Below are 21,611 nucleotides of genomic sequence, written 5' to 3'. Positions count from 1 at the left end.
GGCTTTGGAACATCTACGAGTGATGGACATGCCTCTCATGAGGTCATTGTGAGATCACATAACTGCTGCCATTTCATTACAGTTGATAAAGCCCCCATCCCCTTCCATAAATTCCCAGCTACAAGGAACTCAGCCGGGTGGTGCCAGTGTGTCTGGGGCAGGTGTTTGTGCCTCAATATACCCTATGATGCTTGGAAGTGGCCCATGACACAAACTACGGGTAGGTCTGAGAGATAGCCCAGTTTGCTGGAACAAGGACTCCACCCTTTCTCCAAGAAGATCCTCTACCTTCGGAGCAATCTGCTGGGGGCAGGCATCCATCTGGCCAGAAACTAGATGGGCTACTCTGTGTCTTGTGCATCCATGTCTGTAGGCCTTCCAGCGCAGCCTGCAACTCATCATTGCGGTCCTGCAGGTCCCATAAGCAGAGTAGAGATGGCCCTGCAATCCCCATGCTACACAGCAAGGCCCAAGGAGCAATGCAGCACCGCAGGGTCTGCAGGATGCCCAGTGGAAAGGAAATTCAATTCCTGACAGCAAACATGTAACATTCAAACTATAAGTTTCCAACTATGCAGTGAGTTAAACATGACAGGGATAATTCAGCTTTCTTAAATCCTAAATCGCCTTCTATCACTAGAATCATAGCAGGGGCTAAATTTTTTTTTAAAGTGAAGTGAATGTGGAGGAGAAATGCAGATCACCAACATCTGACTCAACAGGAATGTGTGCAAGTCCACCACAGTGATGGGGTGTGGGCAAGAAAAGCAACTCACTGGTGTCCTTTCTCCAGAGGGTTCTGCAGCTTTGACTGTCAAGGCGTTGCCATCATCTTAAAACAAAATGCCACCCAGCAGAGCAGAAAGGCCACATGGATGGCTGAGGCCCAATGAGGCACATAGAGTGGGGGCTGCAGGACAGACAGGCAATGCTGGGAGGCTGCCCTGAATCTGCACCTGGCTGCAGTGGTCTGTCTGCACAGGAGTTGAGGAAATGCACTGTAAAAAGCACACTTGGTTGCCAGGGTTTAGAGGCGAATCTCCCAAGACACAGCTCTCACTTGTAGATTTAAGGGTAAGAAGGCAAGAAGCGCCTGTCTGTGGGACTATCGTGGTGTGAAGTCTCTTGGCATGGCTCTTCTGTCTAGGTCTTTGTGATTCCCATTGATGATTAGGTGGGACTTTGCAAATAGGGCATGTCTAACACAAAACAGAGTGGACTGGTTCATTTTCGTTGCCACTTCCCTGGCCATAGGGATGTGTTATCTTAGAACAGGAACAGAGAGGAATCCCATGAACTTAAGGGATAAAGAACTACCAGTGGAGAACAAATGAGATCTCTGTCTAAAGACAAGAGGAACCAGAGGCTGTGAAACAGAAATTACTGGACAGACTGAAAGAACAAGGCAAAGTCAGAGGCTGAGGCAAGGAGACACGAGACAGAATTGAAGAGCAACACAGAGACTAAGGACTAGAGAAAGACTTGATTGAGGCGAGATGATACTGTGGACCAATGACTGTATCCTTAGTGTTTTCTGATCTTGGCTTGTAGTAACCCATTAAGTTCTCTAAAAAGCTCCCTTAATTCTGAGTATTGCCTGTGAGCTCTGTGCGACCAGTGCAATGGATTATAGAACACAGCACAAAAGTAGAATGCTGTGGAAGAAACAGTTACTATCAGAAAAGGGTAAAGAATGATGGAGGGTGGAGGCATGCCTGATCTCTATTTTGTGGCAATCGGCCTTGATTGATGGAGCTACGTAGGATTCTTCTCCTTGATGTAGCCAGAGGTCAGCTATGCACTCCATGCGGTTTACTCAGGGACCCTAGATCCCTTCGTGAAGGAATGTGAGGTGTGTGGTCACTTTCCCTTTTGTGCACCTGGGGATGGGGGACTTGGGACTCTTCAGACCTAATGAATACGGCAGCAGTGCTCCCAGGGACTATAGGAGTATGATTCTACCTGGTTTCTCCTTTAGGAAACGTACTCTGGAGGGACACTAGACATTGAACTGTGAAGAAGCCCAAACTGGCCCATCAGGCAGCCACATGGTAAGCGAGCTTTCAGACATTTCTGGTCTAGCCAGTAAGGTGTGTAGCTGAGGCCCCGGCATCATAGGGCAGAGAAGAAACATGTTTGTTATGCTATGTCTGAGTTCCTTCCCACAAAATATAAAATCTATGAGCATATTTAATTGCTATTTTAGGCCATTAAGTGTTGGCGATAATTTCTTATGGAGCCATAGTAACTGGAATAACATGTATGAGTGAGCCACAAATAGCTCATGGAAATAGGATTAAAAGGTAAAGGAATTTTCCATGAATTTTTGAAGCCCTTTTTCTGTAATTTACAAAGGTAAATTACAGTCTCTTGAGGGGAAAAGTATATTAATTTTAAGTGGGAGAGAAAAAAAAGTTCTCACAAAAATCTGTTAAGAAATGGATGGTAGAGACTTCCAGGAAGATGGCGACTGAGTAACACATAGCAGAGGAACTCCACAGAAATCTGTGCAGGAGAGTCACTAAGAGGGAAATTCCACACCGCCAGGTCGCAGAAGGAGCATCAGAAAGATAAGTAGGCAGAGATCCAATAGGTTTTAAGGAGCTGGGTCTTTTGGCTTACCACAATGGAGGCCAGCTAGGGTTTGACCTTAGCCTAAGGTGACCAGACGTACCGCTTTTTAAACATTTTTTCTCGTGTCTATGGTGTTTTTAAAAAGTCCCAATTTTTGGAAAGAATGGACAACAAGTGAGGGTATGTACCGTTTTCGGCTGCCATGTGGCAATTTCACCAGGATATGAGTTTTATCAATGGTGTCCCGCTATACCAATGTTAAAATCTGGTCACCTTACCTTGGCCCGGCCACTGTCTTGGCTGGAGCCAGGATCATTTGTAGCCAACACAGGGGCTTTATCTCAACACAGCCACAGTTTGACACCATCTCAGGGCAGGGATTAAACCCCTCCAGCCCCATGGTCAAGGATCAGGTTCATTTATATTGATGCTTCAGTTTCCCTCTCTTCTCTCTATTCCCCCCTATCCCCCTGTCTCAGTGGGCTGTTTTTTTCCTTCTCTTTTTCTCTTCCCCTTTCTCTCACACAGCACTGCCAACATCCTGACCACTACCCTTAGCCTAGGGCATTAATGCCTGCACTCAACCCTGCTGGGCGAGCTCCTCCCTCTGCAGCATAACCGGAAGCTGGGAAAGCCCACCCACACTCCAACAGGGGATATCCTGCCCAACTTCTTCCCTGGAAAAGCCCACCTGCCGGTCCTCTGTAGTGCTTAAGACATGGCTGGAGAAATTCGGCACCCCTTCTTTGGGGGAAATCCTGCCTGTGTGCCTTGGGGAGCTCCTATCCATCCTCTGTGGTCCCACGTTACTGAGGGAGCTTCCTCCCGCCTGCTGTAGTGCCTCACAGACTAAGAAAGCTTATCAAACACTCACCAGCTTTCCACGGAGCAGTGGGAACCTCTGCCTAACCTATGCAGTGATCTACCTGATCAGGGAAATTCCGCCCACCATTCACGGTGCTCTATACCAAAGCAGGCAACCAACCAGATTTCTGTGACACTCCTGTTGCAGCGGGCACCTTTGCATGCCACCTGTGGCAACCCAAGCCGTCATGGGCCACACCATCATGGATTCTTGTGAGATCACCCAGTAAAGCACCATCCTCGTGGATCCACAACAACCCAACCAGCATCTCCGGAGAGGCCCATCCAACTTGTTGACTAGGGAAAGAGTGAAGCCACAGGAGGATAAAGTGGTTGGCTAATTCCATAGTGAAATTAGCTGTAGCAGTTCGAAGAAGCTTTCCTACGAGTCTCCCAGAGAGAGCCAGTGCTCTTTGACTCCCTGAAAAATGGCACCTGGCTCCTCTAAAACAAACAGCAATCAGGCCCAATGACCTCAACAAAAAAACATGAGAAACAAACTTCAATGGCAGAGATGTCCTGAACCGAACGACATGCATAGAAGAAGCAGATATTTATCTGCCACATAAAGAATTTTTCAGAATACTTCTTGCTGTAATACAGGATATGAGAAAAACAATACAGAAAAAAGATGAAATGAAAGAGGAGATTAAGTCCATACACCAAAGGGAAATACAAGAGATCAGGGAAGAGATAACAAAAACTAGTAGCAGACACGCAGACCTCGAGAATCGACTGGAGGAGGCAGATAATTGCACCAGTGACCTAGAGGACAGCCAAGGAGACTTTAAATGCGAACAAAAATCTAATAAGATCATTAGTGAAGCTGAAGAGAACCTAAAAGCTAAGTCTGATGCTATGAAGTGGAACAACATTAGAATTATTGGATTACCAGAGGAAGACACCACAAAGAAGTCAACAGCAACAGAGAGGAAATTCTTGGAGGAAAACTTCCCGAGCTTAATGAATGAAAACCTGGCAACCATTCAGGAAGCTGAAAGAACACCAGTCAGATTGAAACCCAAGAAGAAATCAAGGCACATCATACTTACTATCCAACTTTGAGGAAAAGGAGAAAATCATGAGAAGAGCTAGGGAAAAACAAGCAATCACATAGTTTCCCAAATAAGAATATACTCAGACCTATCATGTTTCCCCAAAAGTCAGACATCCCCCCAAAATAAGACCTACTTACAGTTTTGCCTCGGGCTGAAATATAAGGCATCTCCCAAAAATAAGACCTCCCCAAAAATCAGCACCCCCGAAGCTACCGTAACTCTGGACTCTGGATCATAGTGGTGGGCACCACCACGCAGCTCACTATTGGCTGCAGCGCAGTCAGAGCAGACAGGTAGTACGAGGTCTCTTTTAATAAAACAATAAACAATAAACGTGTACCACATTCTTCTCCATGGAAAAATAAGATATCCCCTGAAAATAAGACCTAGTGCATCTTTGGGAGCAAAAATTAATATAAGACACTGTCTTATTTTCGGGGAAACAGGGTATCAGAGAACACTATGAAGAAGAGGAGAGAGTTGTTGAGTAACATTGCAAAAATTGAAGGAAAATAATGCAAACCCAAGAATACTCTACACAGCCAAATTACTGATCAAGATAGATGAAGAAGTAATTGTCTTGTTAGAGAAGGAAAAACTCAAAGAATACATTAGAAGAAACCCAGCCTGGATCCTTGTCGATCCAGTATAGGCAGAAGAACAGCACTCACCAAGCATAAGTAAGAGACTGCCACAGAGAACAACCTCACCCAGAGGGAAACAAAGAGAAAACAGCCCCCAAGATAGCATTGGATTAAGGGTGAAAAGAAGTCAAGAATGAAACACACACACACACACACACACACACACACACTACATTAAAAAGAAAGGGAGGTGGGAAAACACCCAACACAAAAGGTGTAAGATGACATCACAGAGTCCACGGATGGAAATAATACCCCTGAATATCTATGAACTAAACTCAGGCATTAAAAGACTGAGGCTAGCAGACTAGTTTAGACTAGTTTAGAAATACAACTAATCAATCTGCTGCCAACAGGAGACACGTGTCAAGACTACAAACAAAACTAGGCTGAGAATCAAATGCTGGAGAAAAACATACCAAAGAAACAGCAACTAAAAAAAAACCAAGGGTTGCAATCGTAATCTTGGATAAAATGACCTCAAAGTGCAAACCATAAAAAGAGATGAGGAACACTATATAATGCTCAAGGGAGCAGTAGGCAAAGAACCACTAAGCATTGTAAACATATTCCCCAAATGACAGACCTGCTGAATACGTCAAACAAATGCTTCAAAATATGAAAAAGGAAGTCACAGCCTCAACAATTATAGTAGGTGACTTCAACACACTACTCTCTGAGAAAGAAATATCACAGGGAAAGAAACTCAACAAGGAGGCCAGAGATCTAAACACTACAATTAGTCAATTTGACCTGATATATATTTACAGAGCTTTTCATGAAAATACAAAATATTTCACATTCTTTTCAAGCCCACATAGTACATATTCGAAGATAGACCACATTCTGGGGCATAAGTCAAATCTGCATAAATTTAAGCACATTGATATCATATAGACTTCTCTCACTGACCACTGTGCCATAAGGCTGGAAATCAGCAAAAGGAAGATGAATAAAACAAGGCAAACAATTGGAGGATGAATAACTCTCTACTGAAAAAGGAGTGTGTACTGGCTCAGATCATAGATGAAATTAGGAAATTTCTAGAAACCAATGAGAATGAGAATAAGACGTACCAAAACTTATGGGACACAGCAAAGGCAGTTATCAGAGGAAGTTTCATAGCAATACATGCACACCTGAGAAAGGAAGAAAGCCATATGATTGATATGCTGGCACAAAATTTACAGCAACTAGGGCTGAGTCAACAGCACAATCGTGCTAATAGCAAAAGAAAAGAAATAATAAAAATCAGGGCTGAGATTTAGGAGAGGGAAAATAAGAAAACTATGGAAAAAATTAATGCTGCTAAAAGTTGGTTCTTTGAAAAGATAAACAGAATCAACATATCGTGGGTAAACCTAACCAAAGAAAGACGGGAACAAATTTCAATAGCAAGAATGAGGGATGAAAGAGGGGACATTACAACAGACTCTAATGAATTCAAAATGATAATTAAAGAGTATTACAAAGGACTGTACTCCAATGAATTCAACAACTTGGAAGACATGGTCAAATTTTGAAAAACAATCCCTCCCTCGAATTTCCCAGAGGAACATCAAGAATGTCAATAGACCCATAGCAATAGAAGAAATAGACAAGGATATCAAGGGATTACCAACCCCAAATTCCCTGGACCAGATGGCTTCACAGGACAATTCTACCAAGCATTTAGGGAAGAAATGACACCAATCCTACACAAAATCTTCCAGAACATAGAAAAGACGGCAACCTCTTGAAGCAAGTATAAATATGATACCCAAACAGGGCAGGAATCCTACAAGAATTGAGAACTACAGACCAATATTCTTAATGAACACAGATGCAAAAATTGTTAACAAAATACTTGCCAATAGAATACAAATGTATATAAAACGAATACCATATATACTTGAATATAAGCCGACCTGAGTATAAGCCTAGGTACCTAGTTATTACCTGGGAAACTAGAAAAACTGATGACTTGAGTATAAGCCTAGGGTGGGAAATGCAGGATGTGAATTAACACAGAGACCAGAGGGGAGAGACGGAGCGCAGCCACGGACACATCCTGACCAGTTCAGCTGCCAGCGTAAGTGAATCACCATGGGTGCTTCTGCAAATTGGAGCCTTCCACGTCATAGGATGGCTCTGATTGGTTAGATGTGAGTAACAAACATTCAAAGCCCTGCAGTATCAGTGGGGCTTTGAATGAACAGCGGAGGAACGACAATCACCTGTGAGATATTACACCTCGTATAAGTTAAACCCCAGTTTTTCAGCACATCTTTTGTGCTGAAAAATTCAGCTTATACACGAGTATATATGGTAATTCACCATGACCAAGCAAGATTCATACCAGGGATAGTTCAACATACGAAAGACCATTAGTATCATGTGCCACATTGACATGAAAAACTCTAAGAACCACATGATAATATTGATAGATGTGGAAAAAGCATTCGACAACATCCAACACCAATTCCTTTTTAAGACACGTCAGGAGATAGGAATGGAAGGACAATTCCTCAAGACAATACAAGCTATATATGAAGAACCAACAGCCAACATGGTAGTCAATGCAGAAAAGAGGAACACAATTCCACAGAAAAAGGGTCCAGACAAGGATGCCCCTCGTCCCCACTCTTATTTAACATGGTACTGGAGGTTTTAGCTCGCAGCATAAGGCAATGGAGAGACATCAAAGGTATTCGTCTGGGGAAGGAAGAGGTAAAACTATCGTTATATGTAGATGACATGATTTTATAAATGGAAAATCCCAAAAGATCCAAAAGGGGCAGAGTGGCAGGATACAAGATCAACAAACAGAAGTCCACTGGACTGCTATACATATCAGCTAAAATAACAGAAGAGGAGGTCAAAAAGGTGGTACCCATCACAATAGCCAAGCACAAATTAAAATATCTAGGGAAATAGCAGACTAAAAGAACAAAAGATTTATATGAGGAAAACTATGGAACACTATTGCAAGAAACCAAGAGTGATTCAACAAATGGGAGAATATCCCATTTTTGTCGATCAGAAGACTCAATATAGTAAAGATGTCAGTTCTCTCCTAGGCACTATATAACTTTAATGCAATCCTGAGAGAATTACCCTCATCTTTCTTGAAAGAAATGGAAAAACTGATTACCAAATTCATATGGAGAGGGAAGAAGCCCAGAATTAGCAGAGACTCCCTAAGAAGGACACAGTGGGAGGGCTTGCTTTACCTGACTTTAGCACATATTATAATGCCATCATGGTCAAAACTGGGAGGTATTGGTATAATGACAGATACTTAGACTACTGGAAAAGAACTGAAAACCCAGAAATAAAATCATCAGCATACAGACAACTCACTTTTGATAAAGCCCCCAAAATATCAAAAGCAGGTACCCTCTTTAACAAGCGGTGTTGGAAAAAATGGATATCTACCTGCAGAAAAATGAAGCATGACCCTTATCTGACTCCATGCACAAGAATAAACTCAAGGTAAATCACAGACCTTGAGGTAAAACTCCAAACTATTAGGTCCATCAATAAGGGAACTGAGACCAATCTGAGAATTTTGGCACTGGGAATACATGGGATAGCAGAAACAGGGAAGGACACAAATGCACATGAGTCACAAATTGACATGTGGGATACACTGAAGATAAAACATCTGTGTACATCAAAATAATTCACCAAGAGAGTAATAAGAGAGCCCACGGACTGGGAAAACATCTTTAGCCTGACACATCAGACAAAGGCCTTATTACTAAAATCTACAATACTCTGCTAGTTTCCAAAGAGAAAAAAAAAAACTAATTGCCCACCGAGGAGGTGGGCAAAGGACCTGAACAGCAGTTCCACAAGGGTACAAATCCGAATGCAAGGAGTTGGAAACAACCCAAATTTCCACCAACAAATGATTGGATTAAAAAACAGTGGTATATACATACAATGGAGTACTACACATCACTAAAAAGCAGTGATGACAAATACTAAGAGGACGCCTTGCCCTCCCACCAGAAGAACTTATTTCAAAAGACGGCATTGAATCTGCAGCTCCAGGAGAGGGACATATCTGATGGGAGCACATGGGTGATGATGAAGGGGGAGGAGGAGAAAGTGGAGCACATCCTGGCCCACCAGGTCTTGAGGACGATTATCCCGATTAGAGCAGCCAGTCCACAGAGAGGACCACATGGCCAGCCCCACTATGAGACATGACGCCCCTCACTGACCCATAGCTCTACCGGGGACAACACTGGAGACACAGTGTGGGAACTACGCCTGATCTGATCCCGCCACACCGAGGCAAAACACTAAGGGGGTGCAACAGAATAGCAAGGGAATGGAACGGCGAGGTCCTCAGGGAATGATGAAGGTGGACTTTGGGGCTAGGGTGTGGTACCCCAATTGATTGAACTGGAAAACACTCCTAAAGGCCAACACACAATCCTTGAACTAACTACAAACTTTTCTTTCTTGTGTTTTTTTTGGTCATTGATTTATTGTTGTTGGTTGGTTGTATATTGTTCCTTGGTATTTTTATGTCTTGTTTTTGTGCATGTTATTATCTCCGCTGGTCTTTCTAAATAAGATAGGCTGGATGAACAATCTGGAGGATAAAACAACAGGACCGACAGTTCAGGAGGGACATAGGAGAGGTGGGGGAAAAGGTAGTGGTGTTAACAAACCCAGGGACAAGGGAACAAGTGATCTAAATCAGTGGTGAGGAGGGGCTGGGAGGCCTGGTAGGGCATGATCAAGGGTAATGTAACAAAGAGGATTTGCTGAAACCCTGGTCGGGACTGAGCATGATAGTGGGACAGAAGGAAAGTCAAGGGAAATAGAGGAAAGAGCTAGGAGACAAAGGGCATTTATAGAGGTTTAGATAAAGACATGTATATATGCAAATATATTTATATATGAGGATGGGTAAATAGATCTATGTGCATATATTTATACGTTTAGTATTAAGGTAGCAGAAGGACATTGGGCCTCCACTCAAGTACTCCCTTAATGCAAGAATACTTTCTTCTATTAAATTGACATTCTGTGATGCTGACCTTTTCAACGCAACTGCTGAAGACAAAGCGGGTGCATAAGCAAATGTGGTGAATAAAGCTGATGGTGCCCGGCTATCAAAAGATATAACGTCTGGGGTCTTAAAGGATTGAAGATAAACAAGTGGTCATCTAGCTCTGAAGCAACAAAGCCCACATGGAAGACGCACACCAGCTTGTGTGATCACAAGGTGCCAAAGGGATCAGTTATCAGGCATCAAAGAACAAAAAATCATAACATTTTGTGCTTGCCTCCATGATATGATCGCTGAAGACAAATGGGTGCATAAGCAAATGTGGCAAAGAAAGCTGATGGTGCCCGGATATCAAAAGGTATAGCGTCTGGTGTCTTAAAGGCAAACAAGCAGCCACTTAGCTCAGAAGCAACAAAGCCCACATGGAAGAACCACACCATCCCGTGCGATCACAAGGTGTTGAAGGGATCAGGTATCAGGCATCATCAGAACAAAAAATCTTACCATAGTGAATGAGGTAGGGGGGCGGGGTGCAGATTGGAGATCCAAAGCCCATTTGTCAGTCACCGGAATCCCCTTGCAGAGGGGTGTAGGGGAGGAGGCGAGCCAGTCAAGGTGTGATGTAGCAACAATGAAAAATACAACTTTCCTCTAGTTCCTAAATGCTTCATCCTCCTGCACTATCATGATCTGATTTCTACCTTGCAAGTCTGGCTAGACCAGAGGATGTACACTGGTGCAGATAGGAACCAGAAACATAGGGAAACCAGGGTGGATGAGCTCTTCAGGACCAGTGGTGAGAGTGGCACTACTAGAAGCGTAGAGGGAGAGTAGGTTGGAAGGGAGGAATCAATTTCAAGGATATGCATTTGACCTTGTTACTAGGGGGTGGACAACAGAAAAGTGGGTGAAGGGAGATGTCGGACAAGGCAAGATATGACAAAATAATAATTTATAAATTATCCAGGGTTCATGAGGGAGGGGGAAGCGGGGATGGAGGGGACAAAATGAGGACCTGATGCCAAGGGCTTAAGTGGAGAGGAAATGTTTTGAGAATGATGAGGGCAATGAATGTACAAATGTGCTCTACACAACTGATGTATGTATGAATTGTGATAAGAGTTGTGTGAACTCCTAATAAAACAATTAGGCCTCCACTTACTCAATGCAAGAACACTTTGTTCTATTAAATTGGCATTCCAGGATGCATACATTCCCGACATGATTGCTGAAGAAAAATGTGTGCATAAGCAAATGTGGTGAAGAAGGCTGATGGTACGTGGCTATCAAAGCGTCTGGGATCTTAAAGCGTTGAAGATAAACAAGCGGCCATCTAGCTGAGAAGCATCAAAGCCAACATGGAAGAAGCACACAGCCTGTGTGACCACAAGGTGCAGAAGGGACTGGTTATCAGACATGAAAGAACTAAAAATCATATCAATGGGTGCCCACCTCCCTGATACGATCAATGAAGACAAACGTGTGTGTAAGCAAATGTAGTGAAGAAAAGTGATGGTGCCCAGCTATCAAAAGATATAGCGTCTGTGTTCTTAAAGGTTCTAAGATAAACAAGTGGCCATCTAGCTCAAAAGCAATAAAACCCACATGGAAGAAACACACCAGCCTGTGTGACCACGAGCTGTCGAAGGGATCAGGTTTCAAGCATCAAGGAACAAAAGATCATATCATTGAAAATGTGGGTGAGTGCAGAGTGGAGACTCAAAGCCCATTGGTAGCCAATCGGACACCCCTTAGTGAAGGGTTGTGGGGAAGAGATGAACCAGTCAGAGTGCAGGGTAGCAGCGATGAAACATATAACTTTCCTCTAGTTCTTAAATACTTCCTCTCCTCCACTATCATGATCCCAATTCTACCTTACAAATCTGGCTAGACCAGAGAATGTACATTGGTACAGATAGCAACTGGAAACACAGGGAATCCAGGACAGATGACTCATTCAGGACCAGTGGTGAGAGTGGCGATGCCTGGAGGGGGAGAGAATGTGGGGTGGATAGGGGGAACTGATTACAAGAATCTACATATAGTCTCCTCCCTGGGGGAGGGACAGTTGAGAAGAAGGCGGTGGGAGACATCGGACAGTGTAGTATATGACAAAATAATCACAATTTATTAATGATGAAGGGTTCATGAGGTAGGGGACAGGGGGGAGGGAGGGGGAAAATAAGCAGCAGATATTAAGGGCTCAAATAGAAGGCAAATGTTTTGAGGATGATGATGGCAACAAATGTACATATGTTCTTGACACAATGGATCAAGAACATATTGTGATAAGAATTCTATGAGCCCCCAATAAAATGATTTAAAAAATAAGAAAAAAAGTAGTGATGAATGCATGAAGCACATTGGAAAGAATTGGAGGAAATTATACTAAGCAAAGTAAGCCAAGCAGAAAATGAGAAGTACTATATGAGTCTGATGAGGAAAGCTTAAAAAAAAAAAAGTGCAAAACGGGCTTAGGGAAAAAACTATTGTATATAAACATTCCTGGGTTCAGGTTCAGGGAGTATGGCAGGGACCAGACCAAATCCAGGAATACATATGGTAGACAACTAAAAAGGAAGGGGAAAGAGAGAAAAAACAAAAACAAATGAGTAGTTGGGGAACAGGGCACTAACTCCCCCAAGGGGAGTGTATTATTCATATCTTCTCAGGGAAAGAGGGACCAGACTACAAAGCGGTGCTCTAAGATGTGAATGCAACATACTGGCATGAAGCAGGGAACCAGTAGAGGGGTCTGAGAGACAGGCCCCAATCCCAACTATGTGGACAACCACCCCTGCCCCCTGAAGAATTTACCTTAGGGGCAGCACTGAAGCTACAGCTCAGGGAGAGGGACATGTCTGATCAGAGCACACAGGAGCAAATGAGGGGGGAGGAAGAGAGAGTGGAGCACATCCTGGCCCACCAAGACTTGAAGATGATATCCCTGCTCAGAGCAGCCAATAGCTAGAGAGGGCCATATGGTCAACCCCACTATGAGACATGACATCCCTCACTGGCCCATAGCCCCATAGGGGACAACACTGGATACACAGTGAGGGAATTATGCCTGATCAGACCCCACCACACCGAGGCAAAACACTAAAGGCGTGCAACAGAACAGCAAGGGGAGCAGAGCAAGGACGTCTCGAGGGAATACCAAAAATAGACTTTGGGGCCATGGTGTGGCACTCCATCAGACTCCACCAGAAAACACTCCTAAATGTCAATAGACCTTGAACTATTTTCTTTTTTGTTGCTTTGTTTTGCTCTGTCTTGGTTTGTGCATAGTATTATCTCTGCAGGTCTGTCTAGATAAAAGAGTCTGGATAAACAATCTGGAGGAGAAAACAACAGGACCGAAGGTTCCAGGGGACATAGTAGAGGGAGAGGTTGGGGAAAGGAAGTGGTGTTAATAAATCCCAGGGACAATGGAATAACAAGTGATCCAAAATCAGTGATGAGGAGGGTGTAAAAGGCCTGGTAGGGCTTGTTCAAGGGTAATGTAACTGAGAGGAATTACTGAAACCCAAATGAAGGCTGAGCATGATAGTGGGACAAGATAAAAGTAAAAGGAAATAGAGGAAAGAACTAGAAGGCAAAGGACATTTATAGAGGTCTAAATACAGGCATGTACATATGCAAACATATTTATATATGACAATGGGGAAATAATCGATCTATGTGCATATATTTATAGTATTAACGTAGCAGATGGACATTGGGCCTCTACTCAAGTACTCCCTCAATGCAAGAACACTTGTTCTATTAAACTGGCATTCCATAAGGCTCACCTTCCCAACACGATCGCTGAAGACAACACAGGTGCGTAAGCAAATGTGGTGAAGAAAGCTGGTAGTGCCTGGCTATCAAAAGATATAGCACCTAGGGTCTTAATGGCTTAAAAATAAAGAGGCCATTTAGCTGAGAAGCAATAAATCCCACATGGAAGAAGCACACTACCCTGTGTGATCATGAGATGTTGATGGGTTCAGGTATCAGGCATCAAAGAACAAAAATATTATTATCACTGTGAATGAGGGGCAGTGCAGAGTGGGGATCCAAAGCCCATCTGTAGGCAAGTGGAGTTCCCCTCACAGAAGGGTCGCAGGGAGGAGATGAGCAAGTCAAGGTGCTGTGTAGCAATGATGAAACATACAACTTTACTCTAGTTTCAATGCTTCCTCCTCCCCACTATCATCATCCCAATTCTACCTTACAAATCCAGCTAGACCAAAGGATGTATACTGGTACACACAGGAACTGGAAACAGAGGCAATCCAGGACAGATGACCCTCTCAGGACCAGTGGTGAGAGTGGCGAAACAGGGAGGGTGGAGGGACGGAGAGGTAGAAAGCAGGAACTGATCACAAGGATCTACATATAACCACCCCCTGGGGGACAGACAACAGAAATGTGCGTGAAGGAAGATGCTGGACAGTGTAAGACATGGCAAAATAATAATAATTTATAAATTTATCAAGGATTCATGAGGGAGAAGGGTTAGGAGGGAGGGGAAAAATGAGGAGCTGATACCAAGGGCTCAAGCAGAAAGAAATATTTTGAGAATGATGATGGCAAGAAATGTACAAATGTGCTTGACACAATGGATGTACGTATGGATTGTGATAAATGTTGTACGAGCCCTCAGTAAAATGATTAAAAAAATAAAAAGCAATGGATGGTAATTAAAATAGGAAAAATCCCACAAAGAATGGTGTCTTGCTAGGCACCCGGTTGAGTAGTACTGCCAATCCCATGGGTGTCAGGGTAGAACTGTGCTTCACAGGGTTTTCGATGGTGATTTTTCAGAAGTAGATCACCAGGTCTTTCTTTCAATATCCCTTTCAATGTGGGTGGACTCAAACTGCCAGCCTCGCAGTCGGCAGTGGGATGCGTCAACTGTGTGCACTTGCAGCTCATTTCCCTTTCCACTGGGCAGCACGGATCTTGGAAGCAGCATCCACAGTCATATTTATCTGGTGGCCTGCTTCTTGTGTGGTTCTTCTTATATTCCAAATAGGTATTCTGAAAATGTCCACTGCTGATAACAAGTTGATTCTGACTCACAACGACCATATAGGGCAGAGAACTACTTCTTTCGGTTTTTGAGGTGGAAAATCTTTACAGGAACAGACGGCTTCATCTCGCTCCCACAGACTGGCTGATGGGTTTGAACGACTGTCCTAGATTTTAACAGCACCCAAACATAGCCACTAAGTACCACTAGGACTCCTTTAGACACATCCACACCACTCAGCAGTGTGAGAAAGCTGATGCCTGATATACAATGAGTCGAAGTCTCTCTGTCTTGAGATTTAGTAACACAAAACCTAGGAGCATAGTCCATTACAACTGGTAGAGATGTGTGGAGCCTGAGCTGGAGCAGCAGGGCCTTAGCACGTCTACTTGGTGGCTCTCTGGAAGGATGGAAGTCAGACTACTGTTTTTAAGTTATCACTTGCTTAAGTGGGTGGCTGTGGATGTTGAAGGTGATAAGGAATCTGGGGAAAGTCTTGTGAAGTAGCAAGTCCACTAAGGTCTATCACAGCATTAAGAACAAAGGACTCTGGGTTTCTTACAGAGGCCACAGAAAGCCATTATGGTGTCCAGCAAAATACACAGCAGAAAAAAGTATCAAACCAAAGATAGCGGGTTACCATCTTATATTTCCTTTTATCAAAGGCAGCCTCACCAGGAAAATCAAGATGGACAGTTGGGAAAAAAAAGAAAAAGCTGAAATGATGCTTAAAGAGAAAGAACATTTGATAAATCCATTGTAGTGTCCACAATAGCAGTAAAAACTGCCACTGAAAGCGATCTGACTAAAATCTTATATTTGCCAAGGGCAGCCTCATCGAGAAAACAAAGATTACCAGCTGAGAGAAAGAGAAAGAAAGTTAAAATGTTAGCTAAATTGGAGGAAAATTCAGCGACAAAGGGAAGAAGCATGGTTGTTGTGCTTTGCAATATGCATTGTAAATTACAGTGAAACTTTACGCTAAAATTTGGAAAAGAATGGGCGCTACGCAGGGGGAAAGGTCATGCTATTTCTCCTTCTGTAGAAAGAGTGTAAGACACTGAGTTCAGCCAACAAGCAAGGATATCCCTGTAGCAATGAGCCCATCTGGTAACCTAATCGACCTCAAGAATCATTCTCTTGTCAAATGAACCGGCAGTCATTGGAGAAATGGCTGATTCTGGGGTAAATGGCAGCAATGTACAAGGTAAATCTGGAGTATCTCAGGAACCACGTAATAAAACAACCAAAACAATGATGGTGCAGTGCAAAAACTTAGCAGATAGGTTGACCTGTCTGGCACAATTTGAACACCAGAAATCTAAGCACAGTAATGAATTATAAACCTTTGGTAATAAATCGGAAATTCTTTAATTCCATAACAACAGGTTAAAACCCACTGCCTTCAAGTTGATTCTGACTGTTCGTGTCCCTATGGGAAGAGTAAAACTGCTCCCCATGGTTTCTTGGTTTCTTTTTTTACCCTAGAGTTCTGAGAGCGTACATGTTTATGGGAGCAATAGCTTGATCTTTCCCCTACAGAGAAAGATGGATGTGAATTGCTGACTTGTGGTTAGCAGTATCACACCAATCTGCACCACCAGGGCTCCTTAAACCAATATGTGACACACGCCAACCGATAGATGGCATCGCCCTACTTTAATTAAAAAGGAAACAACAGAAAAGCACTAAGTCAAGGCATTTCTTTGAAACAGGGAAGAAGAGTCCCAAATAACCAGAAGCCTTGGGAATTTGGCAATACCAGACCAGCCCTACATGTACTTAAGGAAGTTTTCTAAATGGAAAGGAAAGAACATTAATCAAACACTCAAATGTACACAAAGGGGGAGGAAGGAGTCAGACAGAGATCTCAGAAAATAAGTACATATTACGACTACTGGATGTAGGGTGCACATTACTGTCACTGGAGGTTCACCAACAGAAAAAGGAGAGGGAACAGTAAACCAGGAATACTTAATATTTCACATTCATTGTTGATTGCATGCTAAATGTTACTGTAATTGCATGTTGTATAGTATAATATTTGTAGTAACCACTAAGAGAATATGTAAAGAGGAATTAAAGCTCATAACAAAAGATGCTAAATACAAAAAATAACAGGAAAATTGATAAAAAGAGAAACCAGATAAAAGAAACTCAAAACCCAATTAGCTAAAAGAATGAAGAAAATGTAAATAGCCAAAATATTTACACAAAAGGCAGAGTGATAGACTGGATAAAAAACATGATTCATTTTTTGTTACCTACACAAAACACACATTCACATTAGGACACAAACTGACTGAAAATAAAGGATGGAAAAAATGTTCCGTGCAACCAGCACCCAAAAAAAGGAGTGTGGTCATACTGATAAAGGCTATTACATAATAAAAGGGCTAATACTTCAAGAAGATACAACAATTATTAGCATATATTCACCTAACCTGTCCATAAACATGACACAAACACTAATATCAAAGAAAAAAATTACAGTGCCGCTATTAATATTTGCAGTTTTGAAACCTTCAATTTCAATTCTCGACAGAACATTTAAAAAGTGAATCAATAAGGACATTAAGAACATAAAGAAAATCATAAGCCAATTTAACTTAGAACACTCCATCCATCATCAGCAGACATTTTCACAGGATAATTTTTCCAGAACCAACTACAGATTAGGCCACAAATCTCAAGTTTTAAAACATTAAAATCATACAAAGCATACTTTCTGACCATAATGGTATGAAGTAAGAAATCAATCACAGGAAGAATAAAAATGAATAATTATTATTATACCAAAATTAAATATTGTACGACTAGAAAACAATTTCTCTATGTAAGAAATTAAAAGTGAAATAAAAATATACTTGGTATCAAATATAAAGGAAAGCACAACATACCAAATCCTTTGGGACACAGCACAAACCATTCTCAGAGGGAAATTCATAGCAATACATGCCCATATTTAAAAAGATGGATGAAAATCAATTGTTTAAATGAAAACTTGAACAAAAAGGAAAGGAAGAGCAAGAGGCCAAAGATACTAGCTGAAATGAATAATAAATACCAGTGAGAAAGAAATGAAATAGAATACAGTTAAACAACAGAAAAAAATCAATCAAACCAGAAGTTGGTTCTTTGAAAAGAATCACTGAAACAAACTACTGGATATACTGGGGGGGGGGGGGAAGGGCAAATAATCAAAAGAAATGAATCTGGAGACAACACAACATATTCATTGAATAAAGAATCATAACACTATGAAAAAGAACTGCAACAGATTTGAAAGTGCTGATGAATGGGACAAATTCCTGAAAATATACGACATACCTAAACTAATATGAATAGAAATAGGTTTAAGCAGAGTTATTATGAAATAAGCAATTCAGAATGTGATTAACCCCCTGCTCCACCCCTTCAAAAAAGACCAAAATATATATAAAAAGAAAAGTCAATGGCAAGATGGCTTCACTGGGATATTTCATAAAAAATTCAGAAGTGCTGACACCAGTTCTATAGAAACTTTTAAAAACATTAAAGAAAGGGGACTAGAACATGTCCAACTGAACACATACACACAGGTAGATCCTTATGTAACAACCAGGATAGACTAGGCCCTAAGAAAAGACAGGTGGCCTGTGATCTCAGACAATGGCTTGAAAGTGAAGTAAAAGGAGGCTTCCACATATCAGAGACTGTGGGAGCAAGCAGAGAAGGGAAGGAAAGAGCAGGTCCACTGAAGAGGCGCCCAGTGGTCTCCTGCTACCCATCTGTAGCTCCATTCTGCACTGCTGGCTACAGCAACCCAGCTCCACTCCTCAAAGACTATCATTGTGAGCAGGGTCCAAAGCTTCACGTGTAATAAGCACGCAGGTCCCATGTGGCTTCCAGCTCTCCAAGCAAGCTGGCCTGCACAGTTCCCGGAGCATAGGTCCCAAAGGACCAGCCTAGGCTATCCCAAGGACAAACTTGGCACCATGATGGTTTTCCTGAAGATTGCCTGTGCTTTGACGGACTATGTTAAGAAGCTCTAGGCCTTAGGGAAGAATACACTCAAGTACAGTGTTCCTCCCCCTCCCAACTTTTCTTAGTACAGCCTTTTACTGCCCAAAGCCTTTTTTCCCTCCCCCGTCCCTCTTCTATTATTCATTTCTGGCACTACTCAACAAAGTCATTGACTCCCACAAAATCTAGCAGCCCTCCCAACCGTAATACCCGGCCACGATGCTGCAGTGGCAGCAGTCACTCCTGATTCATCAGAAGAAGGATTAACAAATGAACAACACTCAGATCTCAAGGAATTTTCTTAAAAAGAACAGGCTCTGAAACTATCATAAATTGAATTCAGAAAAATGTTGTCATGTACTTTCAACAAAGAGTTTGCGAGAACAATGGTCAGAATAGAAAAGCTAGATATCTTCAACAAAAACCTCTAAAAAGAAATGCAGAAAATATTAAGATAAGAGAATTAGGCAACAATTTAGAAGAACAGAGTAAGAGAATTGAAGAAATGGAAAGCTGAATTGGTGAGTTTGAAGGCATATCTCTTAACTCCAATTTATGAGTGATACAATCAGCTAAAAGAACAAAAGAATCTGAAGAAAACATAAGAATGAAGTGGGATTCTATCCATATAAGAAATTCCGGAATAATACTTCCTTAACAGAACAGAGGAGGAGAAAATAATTCTCCAGGAAGCAGAGAGAAACCAAAACACCACAGATCCCAAAAGAAAACACTGGAACATATTGTCGTTGAAATTTCCAAGACAGAAACAATTAGCAGGCTGAGAACAGCTTGGAAAAATTGTTTTAATTCATTTACAAAAACACTTTTATTGGCATATGACTCACATGCCATACAATAGCTCAACTATATTAAGATAAATTGTAATAATCATTATCACCACAATCAATTTTAGAACATTTTTTCTTTATTGTATTCATGTTATTTCCCCCAACCTCCCCTACCATAGCCCCCAAAACCATTGTCTATATAGATTTAGTTATCCTGGATTTCATATACAGAAAAATGTATTTTTAAAAGCCTAACAACAATAACAAAGAAAACAAATTTAAAAAAGCTCTAGAAAAGAAAGCAGAGGTTAAAAGAACTGGAATATATTTAAAATGAGTCAAAAGGGAGATGTATAAATTTTAACTTAAATACATCTGCAATAACCAATTTTACAATGCTATCTGTCTGATAACAGGGCTGTTCACATCCCATGGCTCTGGTCAGAGAGGATTCCCCAGAGCTTGCAAATGTTATCCACAACCTTAAAACCAGGTGTTCATAATTGAAGCTGATATCATTCCCTCCTTCAGATTTGAATTTCATGAGTTAAAATCCTAGGACCTTACAGGCTGGTGTGCTTCTTCCACATGGACTTAGTTGATCCCTCACTTAGATGGCTGTTTAAGACCAGCTTTTAAGACCCCAGAGGCTATTTTTTTCTGATAGGTGGGCACCATCTAGTTTCTTCATTACACTTTCCTATAGCATTCATGTCTTGAGTGATTTCTTCATGAGGACGAACATCAAATAGGGCCATTTCATAAGAACTAATTGTACTTAGATTGAGGCTAGAATTAAGTGCAAGCGCAAAATCCATTCACATATTTATGGTTCATCTGGCTCTGGTTCACCTCAGAGATATAATTGTTATTTTCTGTTAGAGAACATTATCAATCATCCCCTTGGGCATAAGGCAATTTTATTGATAGTGTAGTTAATTTAGCCAATGGTATAGAATTTAAAACAAAAATATGTCTTGTAAATTTAAATTTTATGTTTTCTTCCCATTGTCTCTCTTTTGTTGCCTTTAATAGATATTTTTATTAATTTATTTCTATTACCATCCTTTTTGTCTTTTTTCTCATATTTTTCTGTGTTACCAATGTTCTTAGGAACCAAGACACCGCTCCTCTATCTGTCTCTAGGTGGGTCCGCCCACATGCAGATACACCCACATGTGAGTACCGTGAGTGAACATTGTTACCCATGCTGCATCATGCTTTAAGACAAAATTTCATTTATTTGTCAACAGAAATAAATATTTCAAACAAAACAAAACTGTAAACCAATATCCCTTATGAATATAGGGGCAAAATCTCAAAATCCTGGCCAACAGAATCCAACAATCTATCAAAAAGCTAAGCAAAAGAACCACAGCAGGTGAGATTGGTTCCAGGGATGCAAAGATGGTTTGAAATGAGAAAAATAATGAATGTGATCTACCATATAAAAAAGAAAAACAACCACATGAGCATTTCAATTGATTCAGAAAAGGTATTTGATAATATCTAACAGCCATTCTAGATACAAATACTAAAAAATAGGAATCGAAGGGAAATTCTCAATGAAATCAGGGACATATATGAAAAACCAACTGCCAGCATCTTACTCAATAGGGAGAAACTGAATTTTTTTTAAATCTG

The sequence above is a fragment of the Tenrec ecaudatus genome, chromosome 18 (assembly GCF_050624435.1).
Source record: "Tenrec ecaudatus isolate mTenEca1 chromosome 18, mTenEca1.hap1, whole genome shotgun sequence".
Lineage (NCBI taxonomy): Eukaryota > Metazoa > Chordata > Mammalia > Afrosoricida > Tenrecidae > Tenrec > Tenrec ecaudatus.
This window is presented reverse-complemented; position numbering follows the sequence as displayed.